Here is a 9,705-nt window from a genome sequence, read left to right as displayed (position 1 = left end):
TTGGTATAAATTACTTTGCTACAGGGATTTCCAACATATTAAGTTTTACACCTCTTTACATCATGCTTTTATTTGTGTAAACAGCCAATGGGAGAAAAAAACACTTAAACATGTGGACAGAAATTGCAGTGCGTGCGTGTGTGTGTGTACGTGTATGTGTATGTGTGTGCGTGCGTGTATATGTGTGTGTGTGTGTGTGTGTGCATGTGTGTGTGTGTCTGCGCGTTGAGCCTTTGTGTCAATCTGAAGGATGACGGATGATCAGGAGGTCTTAAGGAGGACTGATCAAACTCGCCTGATGTCTCAGCCCTTCTCCTGATCTGTTTTATAATATTTGTGACTACTCTACCTGCGCTCGAGTCACTTTTTCCTCTTGCTCTTTATTGTTTTTCTCGTTGTGGGTGCATTCATCTTTCTCTGAGAGCGTGGCAGGGTATGATCACTGTGTCCTCTGTTTTTTTTTTTATTATTTGCAGTGTGCTCTTTTCCCCCTCTCTCACTCCCTACTGATGGCCATTGTTCTCCGCCCTCTCTCTTTTCTCCCTCACCCTCTTGCTCTCTCACTCCTGTTCTGTTCCCTGTGTGCTCGCTCCGTCTCTTGGGCCCTGACCTCCCGCTGTGACCCCACAGAGCCACGGTGACTTTGGTGCACAGTACAGTCTACTTGGTAGAAGTCAGTGCAGAGGCTACAGATATGAGCTGCAAACTTTTTTCTCTCTAGTCAGCATAAAACTATGTGTGTGTGAATAGATCCTGTTGCATGCGAGTCCTCCATTTCTCTCAGTGTGTGTGTGTGTGTGCGTACATGGTGGATCCTGTTGCATGGTAGTCCTCTATCAGTGTCTGCCTCCTGATCTGATTGATTGTTCTGGGTAAATTAGGACTGGGCGCTGGTGATGGGGACAGGAGTGAGTTACACACTTCACCCCTGTCCTTGTCCTCCACCCTCTTTGCCTTCTCCCCGCCGGTGTCCCTGCTTCTTTTATCATCTGCCTCCTGGCTCTAATCCGTTCTTTAACCTATACTTCCTGCTTCTTTTTCTGTTCTCCGTCTCCTCCTTCCTTTGCATTGTTTTTCTTTTTATTTCCAACCCAATCCGTGTCACGGTTCTTGCATATTTTTAATCAATTATTATTTTGTTTTGGTCTCTCCTCTACAGTGTTTAGTTATATGATATTACAGTACAATCAGACTGCACAATTACCCTATGTATTACAAATGCAAAATTTGTGCAAAATGCGCTCACTCTACTGTTCATTAGGTAGACTAAATCTTAGCTTTAAGAACATTGTGGTATTCGGCATTTGTTTAAAGTAGCACAGCAATTCTGTTATTTATTGGCAAAATAAAAGCACCACAAGCTGCATCCTTCAGAATGATCATACAATTGAATTACCATCTTTCCGTTATAAGAGTCATGAAGGGGATTTAGTGCAAGACTGTTATATTAGAGATGCATTCATTTTCAGTGGGTCTATACAGTATATATCGGCACAACTCGATCCAACTGTTGTGTGTGTTGTGACACTGGTGCATTCACTGTCCAGTAAACCTGTGGCTTATTGTTGACATGTTCCTTCATACTGATTTTAGATAATATTTGAGTATCTGATTCATACATTTTAGTGTGAGAAGTGGCATTTACAGTCTCGTACATCAAGAGAAGTAAATGTTCTACGAGCAAGAAAAGAAGAGAGCACTGAAGTCCATCAAATTCTAGTTGAGTGTATTTTTATTACTTTTAAGTGGTGATATGTGAATCAGAATTAAATACATACTTCCAAGACACGTGATAAAGTGCCTTGTTTCTTGCATGGCTACTCGACAGAACAAAATCAAACTCCGCCATCACCCGTCTGCTGGGCTAGATAGCCTGTTGTTGGTAAAGACAAACATGTAACTCATTTTAATTTTCATCTCTGAAGAACACTCGAGCTGTGGCTGTGGTCTCTCTTTAACTAAAACTAGCCTGATTGATCTCATGTGTGATAAGCCACTGCTGATGTGGTGCATTTCCACAGCAAATCAATAATGGCTTCTTTATCAATGCATTAGCTGCACGGCTTTCCTAAGGCTGCACCGTTTCAAATGAGGATTATAGAAATCTCAGTCAGAAAATTAACATTTTATCAACCCTAAAATTCTCTGGGAAAAAAATGAAACAAACCAACCCAATACTTTTTGAGACTGTTATATTAACTTTTCATAACAGTGGGGTTTAATCTTACGAAGAGAAATGGACAGAGCAGATCTCAAAATACAGTATAAGTATTTTTGTAATGTGTTAGCTTTATAAGCTTTTTTAATATTTGTGGTAATTCCACTGAAGATATCAGTACATCTCATATACACATCCAGGCCAGTTCATCCGTAAAATAAAAGGATAAGTTCTGATATAAAAGTCCTGCACTAAATCTTAGCTTCATGAATTTTTTTCTTTATTCTTTTTTCATTCAACTGTGCTTTCATTTTGGAAGCTGTGGTTTTTTAGTCCTATTGAATAAACTGTGTTGCATTGTATTGACACATATTTCTATTATATATTTATATTTTGACAAGCTGAATAACTATTGAAGTATTTTAGTGTGTTTAATTCAATCCCTTTTTACAGCACCATAAACTGCAGGTGAATTACCACCTTCCTCACATTGTTTCAACATCAATGTAACACACTGAAAGGGGATGTAGCGCAGGGCTTCTATATTACAATGCATTTATTTTTACTAGTGTACCTAATGAAGTGACATGTGAGTGTATATGCACTTTTATATATTACCCCAGATATGTTCTACTGCATGAAAGTTGTGTTGTTTGTTGTTTTCATGTGCACTGCTGTTATGGTAGAGAGAGGGAGGGTGAGAGTGGAAGAGTGCAACTTCCAGGATTCATACTGGTCTGCACTGACCTATTTCTGAGTTGTTTGTATTCTAGAGAATATACTGTAAATTCTCTTAAATTGTCTTTAATATTCCAGTGTAATTAGCTGCCATGTCAATATTGACATGATTCTGCGTTTGGCCACATGCTGGTTTAAAACTACTTTTGTGAAGCTTATGGGACACGTTTTTTGGTGGCAGAGACTTTAACTGAGCCTCTGCCTGTCTCTCTTATTCTCTCCTCTCCTCTCCTCTCCTCTCCTCTCCTCTCCTCTCCTCTCCTCTCCTCTCCTCTCCTCTCCTCTCCTCTCCTCTCCTCTCCTCTCCGAAACATAGTTGTTACTCTTAAACTGCTGAATTGGTAACACTGTCAAAAAAAGCTGCTAGCAAATGTGTTGGGAAACTGGACCCCCTCCTCCATAAATAGATGTTTGTTTCTGCGCCGTGTGTTTGTTTGTGTTGCTTCTTTCTGGATCTGGCCTACAGGGACCATTTTTCAGAAAAAGACAGCAAGGCTTTAGGGAATACTTAGACCTCCTCTTTTCTGCCCTCCCTTTCTTCCTTCTCGTCTTGTCGAGACATCCCTCTTCTCTTCTCTCTTTTCTTCTCTTTATTTGAAAAGTAATTATTTTGTTTCTCTCATTTGCACATTTTTTTTCATCGCATACACCACGTCACTTTCTTTGGATGGCGAAACATGAGTGATGCTGCTGCAGCTTTACAGTAAAGCTGTTTGTTTTTCCTGCAGTCGGACTCTGGGTGGCTGTCTGCAGAACGTCCTGGAGTGGCACATCAGTTTGGTCAGTTCGCCCAGCACTCCTTCCCCCTCGTTCTCCCTCCCTTCCTCTTTCTCTCACTTCCTCGTTCTCATACTACCCGGCACTTGAAACAAGAGAGAAGCGCTGCTTCATGGCTTAGAGAATCTGCCTCTCAGCTGCAGACCAAGAGAGGAGAGGAGAGGAGAGGAGAGAGGAGGGAACAGAGGGGAAAGGGATGAATAAAGGGGAGAGGAGAAAGGCAGCGGCACACTTGCATCTGTTGTGGCAGCGTCCTGCAACCGAGAAGCAAATGAGAGAGTGTGAGAGAGACAGAGAGAGTATGCCAGAGTGAGAGGAGAGAGAGGGAAGGGATCTCAGACAGTCGTGTCCTTGAGAACTGCACCACAACTCTTTGAAGAGAGCCGGGAGATGGTGTGAGTAGCGTGCATCTCAGTGGGACATGTGTGTTTTCTGCGTGTGTGTGTGTGTGCGGCTACATGGATGTACATGTGCAGTACATGCGTCTGTGTGTGTGCGTGTGTTTGTCTGCGTGTGTGTGTGTGTAACCTGCTGCTTGCACACTGACCTGCCAAGCTCAGAGTGAAGGGGGTTTGGCTGCCGATCTTCTCTGCTATTGTCTGCCTGCCTAAGTGTTGCTGACAGGGGATTATGGCAAATACAAAACGCCGTATGGACCAAAAGACACAGTGCCAAACTTCATAGACGCATGCATGCATGGATGAAGCTCCATGTTGAGAGCTCTGTTTGACTGTGCTTGTTTGTGTGTGTGTGTGTGTGTGTGTGTGTGTGTGTGTGTGTGTGTGTGTGTCAATGCTTGCATAAGTATCTGGTTTAGTTGTGTATTAGCGACTTTTTTTGAGGGATAATAACAAAGAAAGCACACACTCTTGAACATATAGTATCTCTTTCCTTTTCTTAAACTTGCCGTAGCATTGAAACCACCTGTAATGGCAGAAAGTTGGTGAGTGAGTTGACGTTAAAATCTTTGTTCCGTGTCCTATACTCCACATAGGTCCACTACCAGCTGGCAGGATCTTTGTTGCATGTAATTCACTTTCTCTCTTTACTTACATTTCCTCCGTCAACTGCAGTATAAATTAAGATAAAATGTGCAGAGGAAAGAAATTAAGTCCCTAAGTGTTTGTAAAATCTTCCAAAATAATAAAGTTTAAACAAATTAGTATGGTTATATACTAATAGCATCCTACAGAATTATTTATTCATTCACTGCTCTAACTAGTCGCCCGCAGGTTTAGAGATAAATAAATCTGCTAAACTAATTTGAATTCAGCTCAAGCTGTGCTCGAGGTGGGCCTGTGGTTTAGGGGTTGTGTGTCCGAACTCTGTGAGGTCTGTGGATCAGTGCCAAGTGGTGTGACCCATTGAACTATTTGTAACTAATCATAGGCCACAAGCCACACAGCATGCCATGGAGCCCAGTTGGGTTACACTCATCAAAATATAATGAGAGTCATCACGTCACTCATGTTTCTGAAGGCGTTCTTGAGATGTTCGTCGTTCCTGAAGACGTGTGCCGGTTTATTGCACTAAGTGCCAAACATTTGACATCACGGGGGTTGGTTCATAGGTGAAATACCACAGACTATCACATTTAAAATGAGAACCAGTCAGAATATATCGAATACTTCAGGTAGGATACTGTCACACCCCGATCTAAAAATTCTCCGGTTGCCTCATGTCTTATGAAGCAATGTGGGTATCATATGTCCAGTATCATCTACCTTGTTTGATCATCTGAAGGCAGATAAGTGTGCCCGCTGATCACACTCACCAGAATATATTTGGATATTGAATTATAGCATGCTAAGTGCATACGTGGCATACCAAAGGATGCATATCATTTCTCTTTCTTGCAGCATATGAAAGGCATATGACAGGATTCATGTTTCCAATCAACATCTGTGTTGTATCGTAAATTACAAATTGAAGTTCTCGTACCTTTTAAAGTAAACCCATGTTAGACTATATATATATATACTACTGTTAAATGAACTCAGATATTGATTAATGTTGTCTGTCAGCATAAATAGTCAGTTTAAAGCTTTTAAAGTGCTTCTTTGATGCTGCAACAATTATATACATTACCATATATGACATCACAAATAAGGAGGAATCGATTTAGTTTCCAATTAGAAATACTGTACGTTATCGTAACGACACATTTTTCTGCAGAAATGGTTTTTAACAGGTTGTGTTAAGTCGTGTATCTGAAATTTCTCCTTTCTGCATTGTTTTTGACTGTGCTACTAGATGTTGGGATGTTGGTTTTATGACTTACAGTAGAATCGGCAGATAATTTAGTTTGCTTTAAATCATTGTTAGTAGTACGCGTTCCACAGTTCAGTCTGTTGTGTGAATGATCGGTTGTATTTCTGATTGATCTGATGTATTTCAGCTGAAATGTCTTGTTAATATGAACATTGTGTCCATGATATAAATGCGTGTTTTTGCGACATGCTTGTTGTCATAATTAATGCGCTCCTAGCATGAATGAACTGAGAGGAGTACCAGGCAGAGTTGATGTTGTCCACAGTATATATTTAGACATTAGAAACTGTCCCCAGGGTGAGCATGTAAGTGTGCAGTATGTACTGAGATTTTGAGTGCGAGAGCTCGATGTGAAAATGTGTGGACGTGTACGTGCACGCAGTGTGTATGTGTGTTTGTCGCGATGTGTTTTAGGCAGCTCCAGCCAACCAATTGAGGTCAGCCGCTCAATAATTAAAGCATGTCACTGGTTAGTGCACGAGTTGGGTCAGCCAATCAGAGAGACTGATGTCAGATCAGAGTGAAAGGGAGTCAGAGAGACTGTTAATAGACGGGAGAATGGGGGGATAAGGAGAGACCAGAACCTAGGACTTTGGGAGTCAGGGAGATGCAAAGTTTCAAGATTCGCTGTATGATATTTTACATTCATATCAAGTTTATTTAAAGGTGACTCTTGTGAAATCCAACTCTACATGAGCGCCTGCCATTTTTTTTTTTTAACTTGTTGCTGTATAAATCTGGCAAAAGTTTCCCAGCTACAATATAGAGTTTTTTGTTTCACTGTATTACAGTATCTAAGGACTGAGCACACCTAACATCAGTAACCTGAGTAGAAGAATACCAGGTAAGAAGAGCAGTGCTGTCACCTCATAGTTAAAAACGTCTTTTTTGATTGAATCTCCAATACAGACACAGTCTCATCTGGCCATTGGTCATCTGATCACTGGTAGCTCAGTCTACCGTGTAGTAGGAATAGCCTACTACACATGTTCAGGAGTAAATCACTGAGTCTGGACTAGGTAGACCAGGCAGTCAGGCCAGGTGCTCATTTCTGTATAGCCCAGGTTTTGTCAGGGCCACACTCCAACGCTCCAAGTTGCTGATCTTGCTTCCTTTGGTGGTACGAGTTGGGACACTGTCAGAGCAGTTCCTGTTGGTCGGAACTGACCAGCTAACGGGAGGCTAATGACAAATCTTTGCTAATCTCAGGTATTTGTACGTTTGATCGGCTGTGTAAGGGCTCAATTTGCTGCGTGTTTACACTGGGGCAGTTTGCGCTATGAGCTTTATCTACCATTTGTTCTGTCTGCACTACATATTGCCTATTTTAGTGGATTTTTTTTCCATTTTTTTTGTTTGTTTGTTTGTTTTCTGACGGTCTTTGTCTTTGGGCACGGTTGTTACTTTTTTGATGAGCAGATTACTGTACACCATTATCCTCGAACCTTGAATATTGTCTGGAGGTTGTAATCTGATCATAGACTCAAGCCTGATGTGAGCTTCTATTTATCTGGAAGCCTTTCTGGGTGATGTGAGTTCCTATTAATACTCTATGCAGCGGTTGCTGCCTGCCAGCACACACACACAAAGCTTGGTAACCAGAGACTCAAGGCTTCACAAACACTCGGGACTGCAGTCCACTTCAGGCATTGATGATGTCAATGGGACACCAAATTATTTGTGACATCACTGCAAACAGGAAATGACTTAAGGTAGAATTATACCAAGAGGCTTTCTTTTTGGAGTTGTCACTGGTCGTAACAGAGCGACAGTGAACAGACATTGTTGTTGTTTCACGTTCTCTTTCTTTTCTTGTGATGGTTTTAAAGAAAAACCTAAAGACCAAAGTCTTTGCAACTTTTCCCGTCTTTCTCCACAGTCGTAGATCATTTTTGGCCAGGTCTCGCATTTGCAGAAGGTCCACTACCACATCCTTAGTTTCTACTTCCTCTCAACCTTTTGTTTCAGTTCGTCCACCGCTGCCTCTCTGTTCTCCGTAAGCCTTCTGTATTTACTGTTAATCCTTTTTATGCTTCTCCCAGCCGGAAGCCCCAGTGAGATCCTGTAGATTTAGCCAGAGGTTGATCTCATGATTAGTATTCAGCTGTCAGCATACGTCAGTCAACTTTTGGAGGCCCCCTCTCAATCCCCACCCCCCCACCATCATTTGCCCATTAAAATCTCAATATATACCGCTGCATTATAGCGTGTGCGAATGTGTGCACACTGCATCAGGATGTATGTGGATGCATGGGCCCGAAGCGAGAGCCCTGCTTGCATTAATGCAGTTACATATTCACCCTCCTCCTGATTTTCCATGAAGTCACCCTCCATCATCTTAAATGACATGAAAAGCGCTGGAGACAGATATACGCATGAATTAATTGGCTTGAATAGAAGTATTTAGAAGCTTAATCCATGGGGATTAAAGCAAGCAGCCCTCTCTGGATTTAAGCTTCTGTGCATTTTCAGCAGAGGATTGTTTTATTTCACTCCATCCTCCTCCTTCTCACATGCCGCCACCTTTAGTTCTTAGTCATTGAGCCTCTAAAAAGCTGTCAAGTGTAGGATTAGCGATGTAGAAAACCACTAGATAACTAATTGCCCTTAAAACCTTTAAAAAAATACATATTATGGTGATTTTTATTGTGGCATATTGTTTGAACTGCAGCTAATTTTGACTTTTTGCCTTCGCCACACGAATATATTGCTGTTATTACCGAATTAGCATAGTAGCTACGTAGCTCATCAGTGACATATCGCAGTGGTTTACACAGCGTCTTGCTTAGTTAGTCTTCATGTGTGCACCTGGGGAGATTTAGTAACAACCGAGCTACTTCACAGTGATCCGGTGAAGCAAGTATCAATGTCTGATTCAAAAAGCCCCTAAAAGATGTGGCGTACTTTGTGTTCCAGTGGAAATCCAACTGACTCCCATTCAGCTTCAGCGCTATACATATGTTGTATTGTCATGCTACTCAGATGTCTTGTTTCCCAAGTTGGTGAGTTCCTTCTGGTCTTTGAACCTTACAATGTGGAAGCAACTTGCGTGCTTCAAACATGGTGTGTAAATTTTTTTATTCTGAGCTTTATCAGCATTTGTGTGACAATAAATGATTTGATGAAGAAGAAAACAGATTCTGGAAACAATGACATAATCAATTATAAAACGTATTCACCTTAATCAGAAAACTGTCTGTACGTGAATTTCTCAAGTCAGGATCTCACATTACTAATTATTCATTGGACAGCACCAATGCAAAAATTAACTACAAACTTTTTGAATGTACGATCCAGAGTTTTGTAAGATCTTTTACAACTGTTTGTAGAATTTGACAACAGTTTGCCCAAAATTAATTTGTAAAATCCGTGTTATGCTCCTTTAATTTTCCTACTACAGCTATGGCTTTAGCAACGTAATTCCTGAGGTCTATGTTTATTTCATGAGCAAATAAAAAAATGGTAAAGAGGAACACAACATCAGGTATTAATGTCCTCTACAGGAGAAAGAAAAATATCGCCGGTGGCCAATATAGTGTCATAGCTTTTTAACCGAAAAATGTCACCTCTTGTCTTTCGTTCGTTGTCTTTCCCCCATACTCTCCCTCATCCTTCTCTTTCCAGCCCCCGCCCCTTCTCTACACATCTTTCTCACTTCTCCTCCTCTGTCCTCTTCTCCTCCCCTCTTTTTCTATATAGTGCTCCTTCATCCTCTTCTTTTGTTTTTCTTGCACCTCCATTTACAGGCTTTGCACTGCGAG

General features: G+C 41.3%; 1 protein-coding gene across 1 annotated transcript in view; it reads left to right on the top strand.

Annotated features, from left to right (window-relative positions):
• The first annotated feature begins 3,867 nt into the window (after positions 1-3,867).
• The window catches only part of esrrga (estrogen-related receptor gamma a), a 135,046-nt gene continuing 129,208 nt past the window's right edge, over positions 3,868-9,705 (top strand). Inside the window, exon 1 of the mRNA XM_047581304.1 lies at positions 3,868-4,068. The gene's annotated coding sequence lies outside the window, so the exon portion shown is untranslated. The remainder of the gene's footprint in view (positions 4,069-9,705) is intronic.

Source organism: Mugil cephalus, chromosome 3 (genome assembly GCF_022458985.1).
Source record: "Mugil cephalus isolate CIBA_MC_2020 chromosome 3, CIBA_Mcephalus_1.1, whole genome shotgun sequence".
In the NCBI taxonomy this organism is placed as follows: Eukaryota; Metazoa; Chordata; class Actinopteri; order Mugiliformes; family Mugilidae; genus Mugil; species Mugil cephalus.
Note: the sequence above shows the minus strand (reverse complement) of the source record. Positions and strands in the feature narration are given on the sequence as shown.